This window comes from Ambystoma mexicanum, chromosome 11 (genome assembly GCF_040938575.1).
Source record: "Ambystoma mexicanum isolate Mex_15411 chromosome 11, UKY_AmexF1_1, whole genome shotgun sequence".
Classification (NCBI taxonomy): Eukaryota; Metazoa; Chordata; class Amphibia; order Caudata; family Ambystomatidae; genus Ambystoma; species Ambystoma mexicanum.
In genome coordinates this window covers 1,074,871,851-1,074,889,329 of record NC_090934.1, presented here as the reverse complement: position 1 = coordinate 1,074,889,329, position 17,479 = coordinate 1,074,871,851, and the positions used below count along the sequence as shown (strand labels likewise).

Below are 17,479 nucleotides of genomic sequence, written 5' to 3'. Positions count from 1 at the left end.
GAGCAAAAACCTCTCTCATCCCTCTGTGTCTGCAGGATTCCTTTTATCTCCATGATGTCTGGAACAAAAATTACCTCACAAATTAATTGCACTGTGAGGTCTCCATGTTTAACGGAGAAAGAGTTGCATGATTGGTTTATGAGGCTAGCCCTTATCAGTCTCCCCTGCTCCACAGCAATGCTGGGGTTTGCAGCTAGCTCATCATTTGGGGAATTCATCGATAGGAACCTCCGAAGAGCTGAATCTTTAGGTCAGTCAAAACATGAGAGGTACTTCCGGTGCGGATCACTAGGTCTACTCTACTATACAGGTCAAAACTCAGCATCCACTGAGAGGGCTCGATAGGGTACTGCTGTATCGCCTAAGGTGGAGTGCAAAGCGGGACCTGTGGGTTGGATCCTGTTCACCCCACTACTGACACCATGTGCCACTGCCAACAGACAACTCAAAGGCAAATTGCAGGTTCACTTTTCTTTATAGGGTATGACAGAAAATCAGGGGATTAGGCCTGGTTCTGAAATGGGTGTAAATGAGTCATCCCCCCTTAGGAGTATTGTCCTCAGACCTTCCCTCTCTCCCCTAAACAACTCTGCCTTCTCAGCAGCAACCTAAACATCAGAGAATGAGTGCCCAACACTTCTTTCTTGGCAGACTTTGGAGTGTTTCTTGGTTTGGGCTGGACTGGTACGAACGTAGTATGGTTTTGACTGGCCTAGTAGAATGCCTACCACCCCTAGTGGATTGGGTCATCTGGGCAGGGGTCGGCACCTGATTCTTTTACTTGTTTTGGACCTCAGGATTAACAGGTCTATCCCCCTGCTGTTTGCAGTGAGGAGTTGGCTAAGCTGGTTATTCTTCCAGTTCTTCAGCTGTAACCTTGTGTCTCTCCACCACTGAATACTTCTGTCCCATGGCAGAGGTTTTGAAAAGATTCTCCATTTCCTTTTACTCTCTATTTCACTCCTTTCCTCCTCTCATCCTTTTGCCTCATTCCTCCTAGCCTCTTTGCTTCCTCTCTCCTGTTGGTCCTGCTTGTTCCTGACTTCTCACTTTGTGGCCTCCTCACTGCTCCACACACAGGTTGATCCTTCTCTGCAGCTCTTCGCCTCTACCTCCACCTCTCCCAATCTCTTAGTTCTCTCGTTCATTTTCCCTGCACCTCTCTCTGCTCTTCCTCATCTGATCTTCTCTCCTACCTCTACTATTCCCTCTCCAATATCTGGTCTTCTCCCTCCCTCCTAACCCCATTTCTCATCCTCCTCTTACTCCACTTCATTTTCCCTCCAGCTTTCCTCCTTGACACAACACCATGGTCTGAATTATACCTTGCTTTCTGTACTCCCAACTGCCACAAACCCCAACAATACTGCACCCTTTTTTCCTTAATGCAGGATTACGCTCGGGAAGTCGTATTACTCAATCATGTTAAAGTGTGAGGCTTGTTTGATTGTGCTTGGTGAACGAAAACTGTGCCAAGTGCTAAAGCTTGGATAGCAGACCAAGCAGCTGGTGTTATTTTACATCCAGTTGCCATCCTGGACACTGTGGGTTGCAAAGAACAGGATCCTTGATAATCAAGTACGTGTATTGGTGTCTTTCATGTCAGGTGCCACATGAGTGGGGCTGCACAAGGCATGTGTAGGGCTGGGAGAGCAGGGCTTATGGACTGTTGTCTTTCATGGAACCAGGCATCCGTATCTATATTGTGAGGTAAGTGGGGGCCCGCTGTGGTGGATCTGGGACTGTGTAGTTGTGACAAGGCCAGTACCTAGCCTTCGCAAGTTCGGATAGGGGTGCATACTGAAAGATTGAAGAGGGAAGAAATCCAAAGCCAAAGCAGGCCCTACGGAGAATGGTGGACGGTGAGAGGGCCCCAATTCCTCTTCCCCCCACGCCTGTCTATTCCTGAGCAGTTCACCTTTGACTCCTGGCATTCCTCCTCAACAGGATGCTCCTAGTGTCATCCCACCTCAACGAGAATTCAGCAAGAAGCATCCGAGGGGGAACAGTGGTTCAGCACTGCACACCAGACATTATAAGACCAGGACCCAACCACCAGTAATAAACTCTCCAGTATTCTGCAACCCGCCAGCACGGGAGAGAGACTGGCAGAGAAAGGAGAGAACTGCAGCACCACCACTGGACAGCAGACTGGGGAGTTGTGCGCTGCTGCTGTACAGCCGTGGTGAACAGACATAGCTGCTGACAACAACCATAGACCACCAGGGACTAATACAGTGGATAAAGCCCCCTCCAACAATGGGACTTACCTTTGGATTCCAAGGAACAAAAGCTCCAGACATGAATTGGACATTTAGCTTCTTGTGTCACCATTGCTGTTCTGCAGTGGGCCCGCTTGGAAGAAGTGGGTGGAGCTAAACCCCCAATCTGTAATCTTGGCTGCCTACAACACATCCCAGGGGTATCAGGTAATAAAATTGCGGCAAAGATGTCACCGGCGAAAATAATCGCAGCAAAATTGCTGTGGTTTGATCCGGTAAAGGTATACCCCATTATAACATTTAAGAGGATCGGGGGTTGTGTGGGTGCCCTGCATCCTTTACATGATTGTGGTGGCAAAAACAACAGCATTTTTGCTGCTATATTTTGTATACACAGCCATTTTTGCCGCAATTTTAAGACATGGAACCATCCCAGGTAGGGAAGACAGGACCAAATTGTCCCGGGGAAAAGAACCATGCTCGCGAAGGGGAGTGGTATTTAAAGAGGCAACAGGAAGTGTTGGTTAATTAGGTACAGTCAGAGGAAGAAGAGGTTGGGGACCAAGAGACAGGTCGGATGGACCAAGAGGGAGCAAGGAGCAGTGGAGCAGGCGGCAATTTCTGGACAAGTTGAGGTATTAGCTAGTGAGTGAAAGTGGTACTGTATTATGAGAGTGTGTGTTAGTGTGGCATGTGTGGTTTGCATAGTCAGTATAAGGAGTCACTGTGAAATGTGTGGTACTGAGTGGAAGGAGTGTGTGCGAGGAGTTGTGTGAAGGGAGGAGTGGTAGTATGGAGGGAGGAATATTAGTTGCAGGGAGGAGTAGTATTTGGGGTAGTAGTGTGGATGATGGAGTAGTAGTGGAATAGGAGAGAATAGTGACGGCACAGAGTAGGTAGTAAAATCAAAGGGTGGAGACAAGACACATTGGGCCTGATTCATGGAACATTTTCCTATGGGATTGCGCCATTATAAAACACTTCCATGAATCAGGCCTATTATAAGTGAGAGACATCAGGGGACATGAAGTGGACGGAGGAGAGGTGAGTGGAGTGGAAGAAGGAGAGGATGAGATAGGAGAAATGATGGAGAGGAGAGAGTGAGCATGAAAGAGGTCCACATCAAGCAAGGTATCTGCAAGGCACAAACCCCATATCCCTTTAGACCACTAGCAACTGGTTAGAGTTGGGGAAGTTAGGAATACCCTCAGGGAGTTGAGTGAGCTAAGGCCCAAGGCGTTTAGGCAGAGCGTACACAGGATAGGGGCTGGACGGAAGGGCCACCCACAATCTGTAAATGTCCACTCAGCAGCATTGTATGGGCATTTACAGATGTTAATGTCACTGCGGTTACATGAGGGAGGACCACATGGAGGGATACACCCTCCATTTCGCAGGCCTTGAAGGCATATTGTGCTGGATTCCCTTCAGTCATCCATAAGACCTACTGGTAACACCTTCCAATACTATATACACTACACAAGACACCAAGAACTGCCTACGACTCCCATGCATCTAAGAATACTGAGACGGGGTGGCTGAAAGGAGTAATACAGATCACCAGAAACAGAAGAAGCACCAGATATGCGCTAGTGGTTGTGAGCATATGATATGTACCAAAACATTTAAAAGCTTTACGCAGCATGAAGAGGGAGAATGCTTCCTGGGGAAGTCGAGCCCTCTCTGTGGTGACGGAGGGACTGTGAGGACCCAAGGTGACCGTGGAGCTGGCAGGCTCAGAAGGAAGGCAAGAGACAGTGGACTGTAGAGGCCGGTGCAGCAAACGCGTGAGGGAAGGAAGAAGAAACTTCCTAGCAGCCAGGGGAACCTGGACACCGTCTCACTACCACCCAAATACTGTACGAAAACCCAAAGGAAAACGGGAGCCCCAGAGGACGTGGAAGCTGTACGGTGAAGCCTGTGGAGCCCACGAGGTGGAGGCAGGACACTGGAGTGCTGCCTCCTGTCTATTGCGAAGGAACCAAAGGATGCCACAAGAAAACAGTGAGTCTTAGAGAGAGAGAATGGGACATCGGGGTACTTCAGCAATGCTGCCAGGGAAAGACGAACATGTATGAAGTGAATGATGACTATGAAACCCAAAATTGCCCGAAAAGGGTTTACCGAATGTAAGATGTGAGAGAAAATCAGGTTTGCCATTGTATGAAGTAAATCGGATGAATGTGACAGAAAAGCAAGTTTACAATTGTATTAAGCAAATCAGAGGAAAAGACCTGGCAGGGGAGTAAGCCAGGCAAAGGCAAGTTTTGCAATTGTATGAAGTAAATCATATGTAAAGTACTGGCAGGAAAGTACACCAGGCCAAAGTCAAGGATGCAAGTGTGCAAAACAAATCACATAAAGAAGTCCTGGCAGGAGAATGAACCAGGCAAAAATCAAGACTGAAAGCAAAGTTAAACAAAGTGTGAAAGAACCTGGCAGGGGAGTATACCAGCTATCCTACGAAGCTGGGACTCACATCCAAGTTGGTTTTTGTATACAAGTATTTCGTTGAACAAAGAGCCCTAAGAAAGATTCATACCCTTAGGAATTTGAAGCATCTTGAAGATAAACCTGGGAATGGGAGTTATCCCCTGGAACTGTGACCTTTATCCACTGGGAACTTTTGTGCTGGAGTTAACATTTCATTTGAACTTCAGCATTTGGGCACTTACCAGGCCAAAGACATTCCCCTTCGCATATTAGTCGTTTTATAGAATGTGAGGGCAAGGATAGCATTTCGGACACAGGACATTTGTTTTTGACACTGGGAAAACCTTTACTTTTGGTTGAGGTAGGGAAATACCTTGTAGAATAGGGATAGTGAGGCTTTTTCCAACCCCCTTTTGTTTTGAATAAAAGTTTATAGCCAAAGCTATGAGCTCACTGTGTCCGCCTTTCATTCCTGGCTTCTTACAGTGCCCTGTCACAGGGTGTTCTGCTTGGCTCCGGGTGCAGGCAGTGTGTGTGCCATGGGGCCAGGGGACCCTTGCCAAGCTAGAGCACGATGGGCCAGATGAAGGTGCATGGTGGATCTCCTGGAAGCCCCACTGCATCCTCCTCTGCATAGTGGGGGCCGTCAAATGCCCCCCTGTTGTGCCAAAATTCCTGTTTCACCCCTGAACCCTGCTGCAGGTCGCAACGATGCCGGAACCCCCAGACTGTCAGGACCCACTGGAGGGTCAATACACACATTTCCTTCTTTAAATCATGGTTGAAGAAATGGAAACCACAGCTCATTTCATCCCCTTCAAATAGCATGAAGGGACTGCAAATACCACAATGCACGTCACCTGCATTGAATAACGTCGCCAGCACATAAGAGGTTGTGGAAGGAAATACACACATAGCTACAGGCACACAGCCTACCATGACTCCCTCGGCACACGTAAACTGCAACATTGTAATTATGAAGCTCAAGCTGTTTCAGGCTCTTCCAGCGTATTATTCTTTAAATAACAACACTGTAAAACCTTGCTTCTGCTCAACTGAAGTTTAATTTAAGGGCAGGATCAAAGCATTGCTTGAACTCAAAACATTCCAGTTCAGCAAGAAAGTATCCACTTTACTCCTGAATGCAAATCAAAGCTCAAGGCACAGTGAAGAAAAACAATTATTTTACCTACTAGTTACCCTACACAGTGCAACACAGCCTACACAGCATTCATAGAAAAGCACAAAAACATTGTGTTTTGTACTTTTACCAGCCACGCCCTGGCCCACAACTACCCAAGAAAAGGTTTCATAGCTGCAAAACCCCGGGACACATACATTTGGAGCCATGCTTACTAATTTAGCCTGGGAGGGGGGTGGGGGGCGGTACTGCAAACAGCACAGCAGGCCAACAGAGCTATATAGGAAAGTTAAGTGAAAACCAAAATAACTGCTCCTCCCTTCTGATACCCTCTGTCACACTCGATAGACCCCACCCCCTTACCCCTGGTTAGGACAGTTTTTCTGAAGTCGAACTAAGGGATTAGTAAAACCATTCAACTGAGGCAGTGCAAGACTCCACTCTTAGTATAAAGCTGTACCCCCTGAGTTCATGGTAGCGCAGGCAGAGCAGCCAGCCTTATCTTAGGAGGGAGAGAGAGAGTTGTAGAATCAGTACAAATGAAATTGTAATACAAATGGTCCAAAGAAACACTGAAACACTATGTATTGTAAAAATAAATGGTTTATTTAAATACAAGAAGGCCCAGATAAATCTTGGGGGAAATAAGTACTACCACATTATACGTAATCACAATTATAAAAACACAACACTATGCTTGAAGGTACACAGACCAAAGCATAAACCTTATTTGGAATACCTAACAGTAGTTCTATGGAAGTCAAACCTTTTCATACACATTCAGTGTAAGTCTCACCTATTCTTGGGCTGTACAAACCAATGGTTACTTTCAGATTACATTAAGTAATTCAAGGGTAGTAGACCCTACCAGTTGTACCGTAACACTCCGCAACAAATCACATAATCAGTTAACTGGACAGTATATGTTTTGTGAATAGTGGAACACTTATTCTAAGTACAGTAAAAACCTATAACTACTTCTTTTATACCACACAGTTATACTAGGTGAGTAAAACCTAAGGCTGTAATATTCAATTACAGGTGCTTTTGAGATCAGTGAAACACAGATTGAGATAAGCAGAAACTCTTACTTATTGTGGATGGCACACAGCTAACTCAAGTAAAACCCATATATGTTTTCAAGGAGCTATCAGCAACTTGGGGCAGGTATGAACCTAAGACTCTTTGTGTGCCTGTCTTAAACAGACCAGTGAAAGCAAAACCCAATGTTACATGTTACACTTTATGAATGACTCAAAGTTATTCTAGGTAGGTAAAACCTAATGCAGACTTATTCTGGACAGGCTAACAGCAAGTCGAAGGAAGCAAAACCCAGTTGGGGAACACTCATACAATTATCCTAACAGGAATAATAAAGTGAAACCAACAGCATTACTTTTGGGAAGAGGCACAACCAAATCGCAGGTGAGCAATATAACCTTACATCTACTTTCTGTTAAAATGGTGAAACGGTTTCTAAGGAAAGAAAGATGTTACATATACTTTTCAGAATAGTGCAACACACATTCAAGGTAAGTAAGAACGTTTGTAACTGTTCACTCTCAGAGTTACAGTTACCAACCAACTCTTTTACAATTAAGTAACTTTGAAACACTTATAACACTTATTCTCTTTTCTAGGCAAAAGGCCTTTCCCTTATTCTTGGAGCATGAGTGTTCCCAGTGTGGCAGAGGGGGGGGGGGGGGGGAGTGTCTAGGGTCTAGTGTCAACAGAAGTGTCAGGATATGTTCTTAAGTAGCAAAAGTCAGAGTTCCTCAGGCAGACTGTTCAAACAGGTGAGTATTTTATTTTAGAGTTACTTGAAGGTCCTGGGGCTACACAAAAGACCCCCTAGGAGGATTCCAACAGTGGGACTGGGCGAACTGGATGAGAGGCCTCCCAATCACAAAAAACAGCCCACAACTACAGGAATCAAAAGAGATTTAAGGTAAGTAAATACCCAAGCCAGCACAGTACCTCAGCACAGAAGATGATTTGGCAGCAGGAGGACGTCATGATCTGCAGCTAAAAACCTGGTTAGTGGATTCCTTATCGTGGTGACTGAAAACAGGACCTTGGAAGGGACTTTGCAGCAGGGATCAACGGGGAAGGCTCTAGACAAGGTTTTCCTTGCAGCTGTATGTGGGTCTGTGGATTTAAGTGCCTTTTACAGGAGCACAGAAGAAGACAGAATATCGCTGGTCAGATTCTCGTTGTTACAAAGGTCTAGCACTCTGGTGAGGGGACTTTTCAGTCTTGGTTCATGTCTCTGGAGATCCAGCAGGATGCCCACGAAGTTTCAGCGAGATTCGGAATTTGGAAGATCGTGCATAGCACAATGGCTTGAAGTCCCAGGGTATTGGGGTATTGCAGCCACGCATGGTTGCAGCATGGCATGGGGTGGCTCAAAATACAGGTCTTCTTGAGTCTAATGAGTCTCATCAGACTCTGGGTCAGGGTCATCATTTTCGGAGTCCCCAGCTTGATTGGAAGGAAGGGCTACAGCAGGCTCAGGTTACACAGCAAGCTCTCCGGTCGCTGGAAATCATCTCAGCTGCTTTTCCCTCTTTGGTTTTGGTTCTAGTGGTTGAATTGTCTTCAGCTTCCAGGTTTGGAGTATTTAACAGGATTTACAGCAGAACTTTTACATTCTCTCCCTACATTTTACCCCAAAGGCAGGTCTGGTTGTCCAATCAGGACAGCCAGCCCCCCGCTGGGATGTGTCCCCATTCAGGCAAGGAGGAAGACAAGGGGCTGTGGAGTTTTGGACTCCTCCCTCGCTTCGTGACTTCACAGACAGACTGGAGCCAGGGGACTCCCACCAAAGATAAAAATCACACAAAGGAATTTCCCACCCTGGATGTCAGGGGAAGGAAGAAGGAAGGACAAAAAACACTAAAATGGTGAAAAAACAAGACACGGCTACTTTGTTAAAATTGGCACCCTTGGGTGTCTTTACTGCAGCTGTGAACACAGCCCGCGGTAAATGTGCACCAAATTATTAAAAGGTACTGCCACAAGCCATTAAAGGCAAGATTGTCCCTTGTCCCTGTAACAGAATTGTTACAGTTTTAGTGTGACAGGGGATACATTGTATCTCCCCAGCACTCCACATGAGTTTCACCAAATAAAATGTAAAAGGGATCCAAAGATCCTTTCTACCCTTGGGAACTGTAGCTCTCTCGAGGTTAGCCAGAGAAAGTTAAAAGGGGAGCCCCTAGGGCAACCGAGCAACAACAGGCACTTATTGCCAAAAAGTTGCCAAAGAGGATAACTTTAAAAAGACACTAAGGAGAGTCTAAAAAATGACACCCATAAAAAGAGTAAAATATTCTGTGAGTGTGGAAAAAGGTTCCCACTCACAGCGGTATAAGGAAAAATAATCCACCAGTAAAGCAAAAAAGTTCTGGGGTTGACACAATTCAGGAAGATTTATCATTACTATCAACATCTTACCCAACAACCCCCCATCCCCCGGGGCATCCCCTGAAGGAAACCGCCTCATCCAATTCCAAGAGTGGCGGCTCTGTCCCAATGGGTAATGTAGTGCTGACTCTCCACCCATTCTAGCCTAGTGAAAACAATGAGCACCCTTCAGCTGCAACAAGCAGCTGAGGGGGCACTCCTGGGCTGCCTTCAACTGTCTTGGGAAACATGCTTTCCCTTTGACAGATTTGGTTCCCCAGCACGCATGCCCAATGAGCCATGCAAGGCTGTTGGCGTTTTGCTTTCCCAGACTTGCATGGCCCATTGAGGATGCAGGCTTAGGAAGTGCAGGTCTCAATGTGTGTAGGGGGCACTCCTGCACATCACCGCACATTCAGATGATCTTTAGCATCATGCTCTGAGCAATCCGGCTCCTCTGTGCATGTGATCAGTGGTAAGCCAAACATGACACGTGTTATTACGCAGATACACTGGCCTACTTTGGTGTGCCAATCTAGCTATATTATCTCACTATTCTATGGCCATTTTTACTGGTAAAGCAAACATTATAAGTTTTGTCACATTGCTAGACTTTGGCAAAATTATTCCTCCTTTGGAGTACCTCTGCACCCATCACTTGAACCCTACTCTTGTTTACGTTATTTTGTTTCGTCGTTAGTGTAAGGCAACCTTCTTTTTTGTGTTACTGTCTTTACAACACCCTTTAAAATCACAGGTAGGGTCAAGTGTGGTATGTTGATCCTGCAGTCCTGAGCCCCCCCACCCCCTTTAGATGACATTTGCCTAGCAACAGTGCTAGGCAAACAAATGAGGCAAAAAAGTGACTGGGGTGCATGGGGGACCCACCATATACCTTGTCTGGGGCCTCCATCACAGATTGGGTTGAGGTCCCTGGCCACCAGGTCACGCTAGTCCCATCCTCTAGCCTCAAGAACTGGAATTTGTCACACTTGTCTGTGCCCCAGAATTCTTTCCCAAATGTCCCCTTCTATTGTAGTAAAATTATTGTATCATAAGGCAGTCAGATCATATAGCATTATTATTTATTTTATTATTTATTTAGTTGTATATGATTAAACAATAAACCTTTACAACAAATTATTGATGCAATAGATTAAGTTTAAAGTGCAATTTAAAACCTATAAATACATCATTAAATACACAGGAAGGAAAATACACCATAAAACAGAGTTTAAATTTGTAGATGTTTAAAGCCTATGACATTAGCATAATACTCAGACATGAATGCGTGGAATGGATTGGAGTGCGTGGAATGGATAGGAGTGCGTGGAGCGGCCCGAAGTGCGTGGAGCGGCCCGAAGTGCGTGGAGCGGCCCGGAATACGTGGAGCGGCCCGGAGTGCATGGACCGGAGTGCGTGGAGCAGACTGGAGGGCATGGAGCAGACTGGAGTGCACAAAATTGCGCAACTTACATGGAATGGTTTGGAACGCATGAATGTTTGATGGGCATGTAACCCACCATATCACATCACCACGCTTACTCTCTTCTTTACACCACCATTTAGCTAGAACACAGAAATACTATGACACCATTCGGTATAACTGTTCTCATACCAACATCTGCCGCATACTCCCCATCACTCTATCTAAGCACTGCTGGTTACTCACCCCCCAGCAAGGCGTTCTCCTCAGGCCTAATGCAGCCACAATCGGTCTGGATAAATCCTGCCAGAATGAACACATACTCCTGACCTCTCAACCACCACACCTACCACTAAGAAGCAGCTATTACACGAATACCGCACCAGCTGCACACATATCCGGTGCTCACACGCACCTTTGACTCTCTCTAACCTCTCTACTGACCTGAACTTCGGTTCCCAAGGGTGTTCAACCTACCAGCGCCTTCAGACCATACCAATGGTATATAAGGCGCTATATAAATGCAAAGTAACATAACATAACATGTAAAAGCTAAAGACCTCTTTCAAATTCAAGTAAATTGCAGGATCGGTAAGATTATAAAGTGCTATATGAAGTAAAGAACTATAATTGCACAATTGGATGGCATATGCTTCCCAATGGCCGTAGATTGGTGTTATAAACACTCTTACGAAGTGACAAACTAAAATGAATCAAACAAATTGCATACATTTTTCAGAAATCTCAGCGCCACCAGCTGCAAGGAAATTGACTTCCAACAGAGCATAGTCAGCCAAAGCTGGTCAGGCTGCACCCGCTCTGTGTTTAAGACAAATCTATCAAAGTGGGAGACACGCTCTGCCACAAGGGCTGGGCACACACTATGAGTAAGTGACGAAGATGTTCTTTTTCAGTACCAATATGGCAGTATCTGCAAGTCGAGGAGTCCCTCACACCGAAATAAACTCTTTAGTTAGGAGGACATTCATGTGGAAGCGCGTGAAGTTGTTTCTACGTTTTTTTGAGGGAAACATTCTCAAATATAATTCCATAGTGCCCAAGCTTTTGTGACGTGGACAGAGATGCGTGTACAATGTCGATTTCGGCACCTTTTCCCTTATTTGGATCCAATCCTTCAGATACGTCTTTTTCTTCAGTTTAACCGGGTTAGAAAATAAGGTGTGCAAGCTGAGGTGCAAAGAGAGTAACAATGGCCACATGACTGGAAAAATGTTTCATGGCGTCAATATTGAAATCTGCAGCCTTCCTAAATAAAGGATCGAATTGTTGATCAGGGTGATATGGATTTTCCTGCATGGCGCAAATTGTTTCCATCGTATAATACTTGCCAGAGATAAAATGCCCAATTCGTACCAATGGCTTATCAAGAGGGGACGGAATCCCTCTCAGCTGGGGGGAGGGAGGACTACTGGGGAGAAATCCAGAGACAGTCCTACCCCGAGCTGGACGGTGGCAGTTAGAAGGCCCCAATTCCTGCCCGCTTCCTCCCCCAGTGCCAGTCTGTTTTTGAGCAGTCCACCTTTGTCTCATGCCATACCTACTCGCCAAGATGCTTGCCAGTCTTTTTGTGTTTCTTATAGTGAGCCACCATTGGAACAAGGAAACAACACGGACCAGCAAAGTAAGAGCCTGTGTTGAGTACCACATGCCATCCGTGGAAAAGCCGCTACCCGACCACCACCAGGCAGCGCTCCAGGCTACTGGCCAATCAGCAAAGAAAGCAGTGCAGAGACATAGGCTATGCGCTACAGTCAAGGAACCGCATGGGGCAGCTGAATGATGGTGGCAAGCACACACAAGAGAGCCCAAGACCACCAGGGACTGACTAGAGGAACACAACTCCTCGCAGGATTTACCTTATGGGTGCCAGGAACTGTGCCCCTTAACATGAACAAGGACTTGCAAATTCACGGGCCGCCATTGCTTTTGCACTGCACATGGGAAGTGGGCAGGGCTTAGTTTGCTACTTGTAACTTTGCCAATCACTGCAATGTCCCGGGTGGGGTAGCTAGGGCCAGGTTGGCCAGAGGTAGAGAGCCAATCCAGAGAGGAAGTTGCAACTAAAAAGGGACAACAGGAAATGCAAGGTGCGGATTTCTGGAGAAGGTGAAAGTGAGCGAAAGTGGAACTGCATTGTGGGTGTGTGCGAAAGTGTGGCAACTGTAGTTAGAGAAGTGGTAGGTTGGAGGGTGGAGGAGTAGTGGGGAGTTGTAGGTGTGGACATAGAGTTGTAGAGTGGGGGAGGGAGTAGCCACGAATAACCAGGCCATGGTCTTTGGAGGGAAAGGGGAGAGGTGAAAGGGAAGGAACGAAAATAGAAAAAGGAGTCACAAAGGATTAGAGGTACCAAGTATGTGATCAGTAGTAATTATTAGTGAATTAGGTGGAATGCTGATTGGGAAAGGGGGCAATCAAACTATATTTGAACTTCTTCTAACAATGTCTACCAATTACCCCTTCACGTGTGTGTCTGCAGCCGTCTACCATTAATCACGCCACGTTGAAAGTGCTCTGATGACAACAAACATTGCTTGAGAAGATGTTGCCAGACTGTCATTCTGTTTCTTGCTTTGTACTTTAAATGCACACAAAAAAAGAGCAACCGGAACTGAGCGTGTACATTAGTCTCGGAACAGCTGATCCTGTGCCCTCAAAGCACCTGCACCCCGGGAAGCTGCCTACTTCGCCCACCACAAGGAGCAGCCTTGAATGTCCATTTGGTAGCACACATGTACAACAAACTGTAAACACTCAGTAGCCGACTGAACAGCCACTTGGGTTCGTCGTGGACTTGGGTTTGGAGTCACTTTCAGGTGCAGCCAAGCAGGGCGTCCTTAGGGGATTATTGTTCTGGGAGACTGCTATCTGGGCTGTGTGCAGATGCAGTGCCGCCTGGCTGATCACGCTGTCCCCCATTGGCAAGGAGAAACATGGAAAGTTGGTAACAGGAGACTTCCAGCCCTAGCTAAACGGGGAGGACGGTGCATGTTATTAAAAAAAATCCCATAGGGTAAACGGGTGAGTTAACCCAGGAGCTACAATTCCAATCTCAGTAAACTACCTCGGCAGGATAATGCGCAGGCTGCAGAGATCTGTGCGCAGCCTGCCGGTCACAGGTTTTCCATTCTAGGAAAATAGCCCGGCTGGCTAATGCGGTTGCTGCAGAGATGCACTCACCGGATCCCACCGAATGATTGCACACCGGGCTCCCCCAGAAGCGTAATCCAGCTCTGTATTTGGGATTTGATTTTTTGTGAAACCTTTTAAAAGGGAGTGTATCAGTGAAAGCTGAGTGTATATGGAACAAGGTGAATTCCCTGGCTTTGTTGCACAGCGATATGAATTCGATATCTAAAAAAACAAAACAATGTCCGGTTGTTTGTGTCTATTGTGCTGGAAGACTCAGCATTGAACTTTGGTATTGTGCGACAAGGAATGTTTGTGTTTGATTATTGGGGCCTAAGACTGCTTGAAAACGTGTGTTTTGTGTACATACATACAGATCCTGCACTATAAGTGTAACAGTGAAACATGGTCTGAACACCTGATACACAGCGCGAGACTGTGGCACGTGTTGCGACCTTAGCGGTCTTTTTCAAGGCAGTGTTAATAACGTTTATGCACGGTTTAGTCGATTCATGCGTAGTCCGTCAATTTAGCAAATCATGTTTGATAGCAAAATATAAGCAGCAATGAAATGTCAACAAGTAGGGCGACATGTCCGAATTAAGATCAATGCATCCAGATCATAAACCACAAGTGAAATCCAAAAGACAAAGCAGTATTCCACAATTCCGTCGCGTGTCAAATGGAGTCATGAAAAAAAGTGTGGGAGAGAAAAGGGAAACACAACATGGAAGGAAATACGAACAAAATGTGTATAGATTACAACGTGTATGATGTGTATGAGTACAGTGCATTAGTAGTGCTTAGGTGTGATGGACACACATGCGCTCCCCAGGGTGGCATTGCCTTGGGGTTTAACCACCAGACACTGGTGCCTGTCTGTGTTCCAAAGTGGTTGTTATTAGTCTGATACAGACCTGTTTATATCTTCTAGTAAGTGCAAAACTGTAAATGCAACAGGTCGACCTCCTAGCAGATGGATAGCCCTCCTCATGCTCTGCACCAAAGTGCACCAAGCGAGACCAGGGGTACGCTGTGGGGGAGCTCTGTGATCATTTGATACGTGGCCTCTCTGCTAGGAGTGCCAGCAGAGCGGGCTGGCATGCTCCTTGTACCAAAGGCTCCACGAACAAACCTCGGCCCTGTAATACAAGGCAACGGGGTCTTGTATAGTGCGCCTTCTGTCATTAAGGCGTCCTCTTGGCGCTACGCTGTGATCCATTTCAATGTCTGTCCACCTGGGTCGGACTCTGACTGGGACCAGGGCTGGAAGAGTGTAAGTTGGGGGAGCCCTATGTTATAAACGGTGACCTACAGTGGAGGCCCCACGGCTTAGCCCCTCTCACCCACGCTTGAGTAGGGATCGAGCTGTGCTACATGGCAGCATTATCCAGCGGGCTGCGCGCTTTGCTGCGTCGCCCTATGTGATATTGGGGCTTGACATAATGCTGAAGGTCTAGAGAAATACGTCGGATCATCAAGTGATGCTCCCGATTATGTAGGCGCACTGAGGCCCGCCTGTTACTGCGAGCGCTAGATACATGGTTGCTGTGCCCCTTACCTTTCTGTAGGCTTCAGCAGAGCCCCGATGCCGTGATTTCTGGAAGCGGCCCCTGTTGTCCCAGCTGAGCTCTGTCGTCTCTTAGCACAGTCCCCATTTCAGAAACCAGCAGCTTATGGGGCTGCTATGGTTACTAAGAGCGCAACAAGCCGAGCAGGGAGACCGTCTGATGGAGGCAGCATTGCGAAAGGTGCCCAACTGTCAGCACAGGGCGGGGGCGGCGGCAGAGGGCGTGCAGAAAGCGGGACGGGATGTGGCAGATGGCGTGGCCACTGAGGGCCGGCCAGCGGCAGGTGGCACTGGAGGGCCGGACAACAGGTGGACGTGCGGACAGCGGAGGACCCGAGCACTGTCTAAAGATGAAATGCCGCCCGTAGCAGGCGCAGCAGGGGGCACGCCAAGCAGGAAGGACAGATCGCGGGTCATCGCCCAGAGATGGCAGTGCTACAAAGCTGGCCGAAATGAAAGGAACGACTAATGCAAGGCCCTTCGAGTGTAGTGCAAAGAGGGATCGCTCACAAGGAAGGAAGCATGGGAGGCCATCTGGGCATGCCAGGGACAGAGTGCAGTGAAGCGACAGGATGGCAGGTGGAATGCCCGCTGCAGGCAGTGGCGGAGTGCAGCTCAAAGTCAGGCCGGATGCAATGCCCACTGTAGGACAAGCTAAAAGTAGTGACAGCTGGAGTGCTATCTAAATCAGCGGGAGAAGAGTAAAAGCGGGGCAAGCTAAAAGGAGTGACGACTGGAATGTCATTGGGGTCAGTGGGAGAGAAGAGCAAAAAGTGGAACAAGCTAAAATAAATGACAGCTGAAATGCTATCTAAGTCAGCAGGTGAAGAGTAAAAGCGGGGCAATCTAATAGGAGTGACAGCTGAAATCCTTTCCAAGTCAATGGGAGAAGAGTACAAAGCTGGGCAAGTGTAAGCGTGTCCCTAATTGCGCTCACACCAGAATAAATACACCCCTCTAGGGAAATAAAGCAAGAGAGCGATCTTGTAAGGATAACACATTTAATCTTACAAAAATGAGGATGGTAGCAAAGGACTCTGCTGCCTGAGCAATCTTCTCCTGTCCCTCTTCCGTTCCTTCCTGTCAAAGTGGTTTCAGGCAGGGGTTTATATAGTCCTGTCTTGCCATAGTGGTGTAATTGGATATGGACCATGGCTTCATCCCAATCCGTCCTTCTTCCATAATAGGGATGCTCTAAAGCCTTCTTTTTTTCATTGTCAGTTGTTTTGTCAGAGCATGCTGTTCTACATTTTGCTAACTTTCGCAAAACACACTGCATCTCTGCTGACTTTTGCAAACCTTGAGGCTTAGCCCCAGGAAAAACTGAACATTTTTTATAAACAATTTTCATTCATTCCATCCATATGTCACTCCTCCTGGTAATGTTATCTGGGTCACGCAGGTTCCCCCACACTTTATACTTATATGATATGATAGGTTATTTGCAACGTGCTTAATACCCAGAGGACTCTAAGCACGGACCTAGGGATCAAACCTGTGTTGCTCCGTGTCTTCTTGCTTCCAAGGTGAGCATGTTGCCCCTGAGCTATCCTCCCAAGCCAATTTGTCCCATTCTGCATTTTGTCAGACAGAACATGTAATTCCTATTTTTAGCCTGCATGGCCCTTTGCAGAAGGTAGACAGCTGGTGAGATAGTTTGTGCTGTCACTGCTGGTCATAGTGACGAACACTGGGCAATCGCCTTTGGTACATTTTTAGATTCCACAGGCCGCATTCCATCTGGGAAGGAGCAAATCTATCCAGCTAATAGTTAATTGCGCCTTATATTTAGACAATAACTACCTTCTTCAGTGTATGCTTATGTCTGTGTATGTGATTATGTTTGCATCGAGAGCCTTCCCAGTCCCCTCCTCCTCCCAGTCCATTATAGCACCTAGAAGAGGTCTTGCCTAACTCTGAAGCACTTGGGGGTTCGGGAGGACCCTGGTTCCTTCCCAACATTCCCCCCTTTTCGTTACTTCTACAGTAACAGACTCATCCCCACCCAACATAGCTACAACCCCAAAATATCAGTTTGAGTTTCACTTTTGATTGTATGGCAAGGTGTTTTAGAACACAACATCGGAGACCCAATTGGCATGTGCAGAAGAGAACCAAGAAGAATACGATAACAG

At 46.8% G+C, this 17,479-nt stretch overlaps 1 protein-coding gene across 3 annotated transcripts in view; it reads right to left on the bottom strand.

Annotated features, from left to right (window-relative positions):
- LOC138504113 (myosin heavy chain, cardiac muscle isoform-like) overlaps window positions 1–17,479 on the bottom strand; it is a 610,907-nt gene that overhangs the window by 464,257 nt on the left and 129,171 nt on the right. For 2 of the 3 annotated variants that reach the window (XM_069624332.1, XM_069624334.1), the window contains exon 1: window positions 15,336–15,519. The exons of the other annotated variant lie outside the window; for it this stretch is intronic. The gene's annotated coding sequence lies outside the window, so the exon portion shown is untranslated. Of the gene's footprint in view, window positions 1–15,335; window positions 15,520–17,479 lie in introns of those variants that run through there. 3 annotated transcript variants of the gene reach the window in all.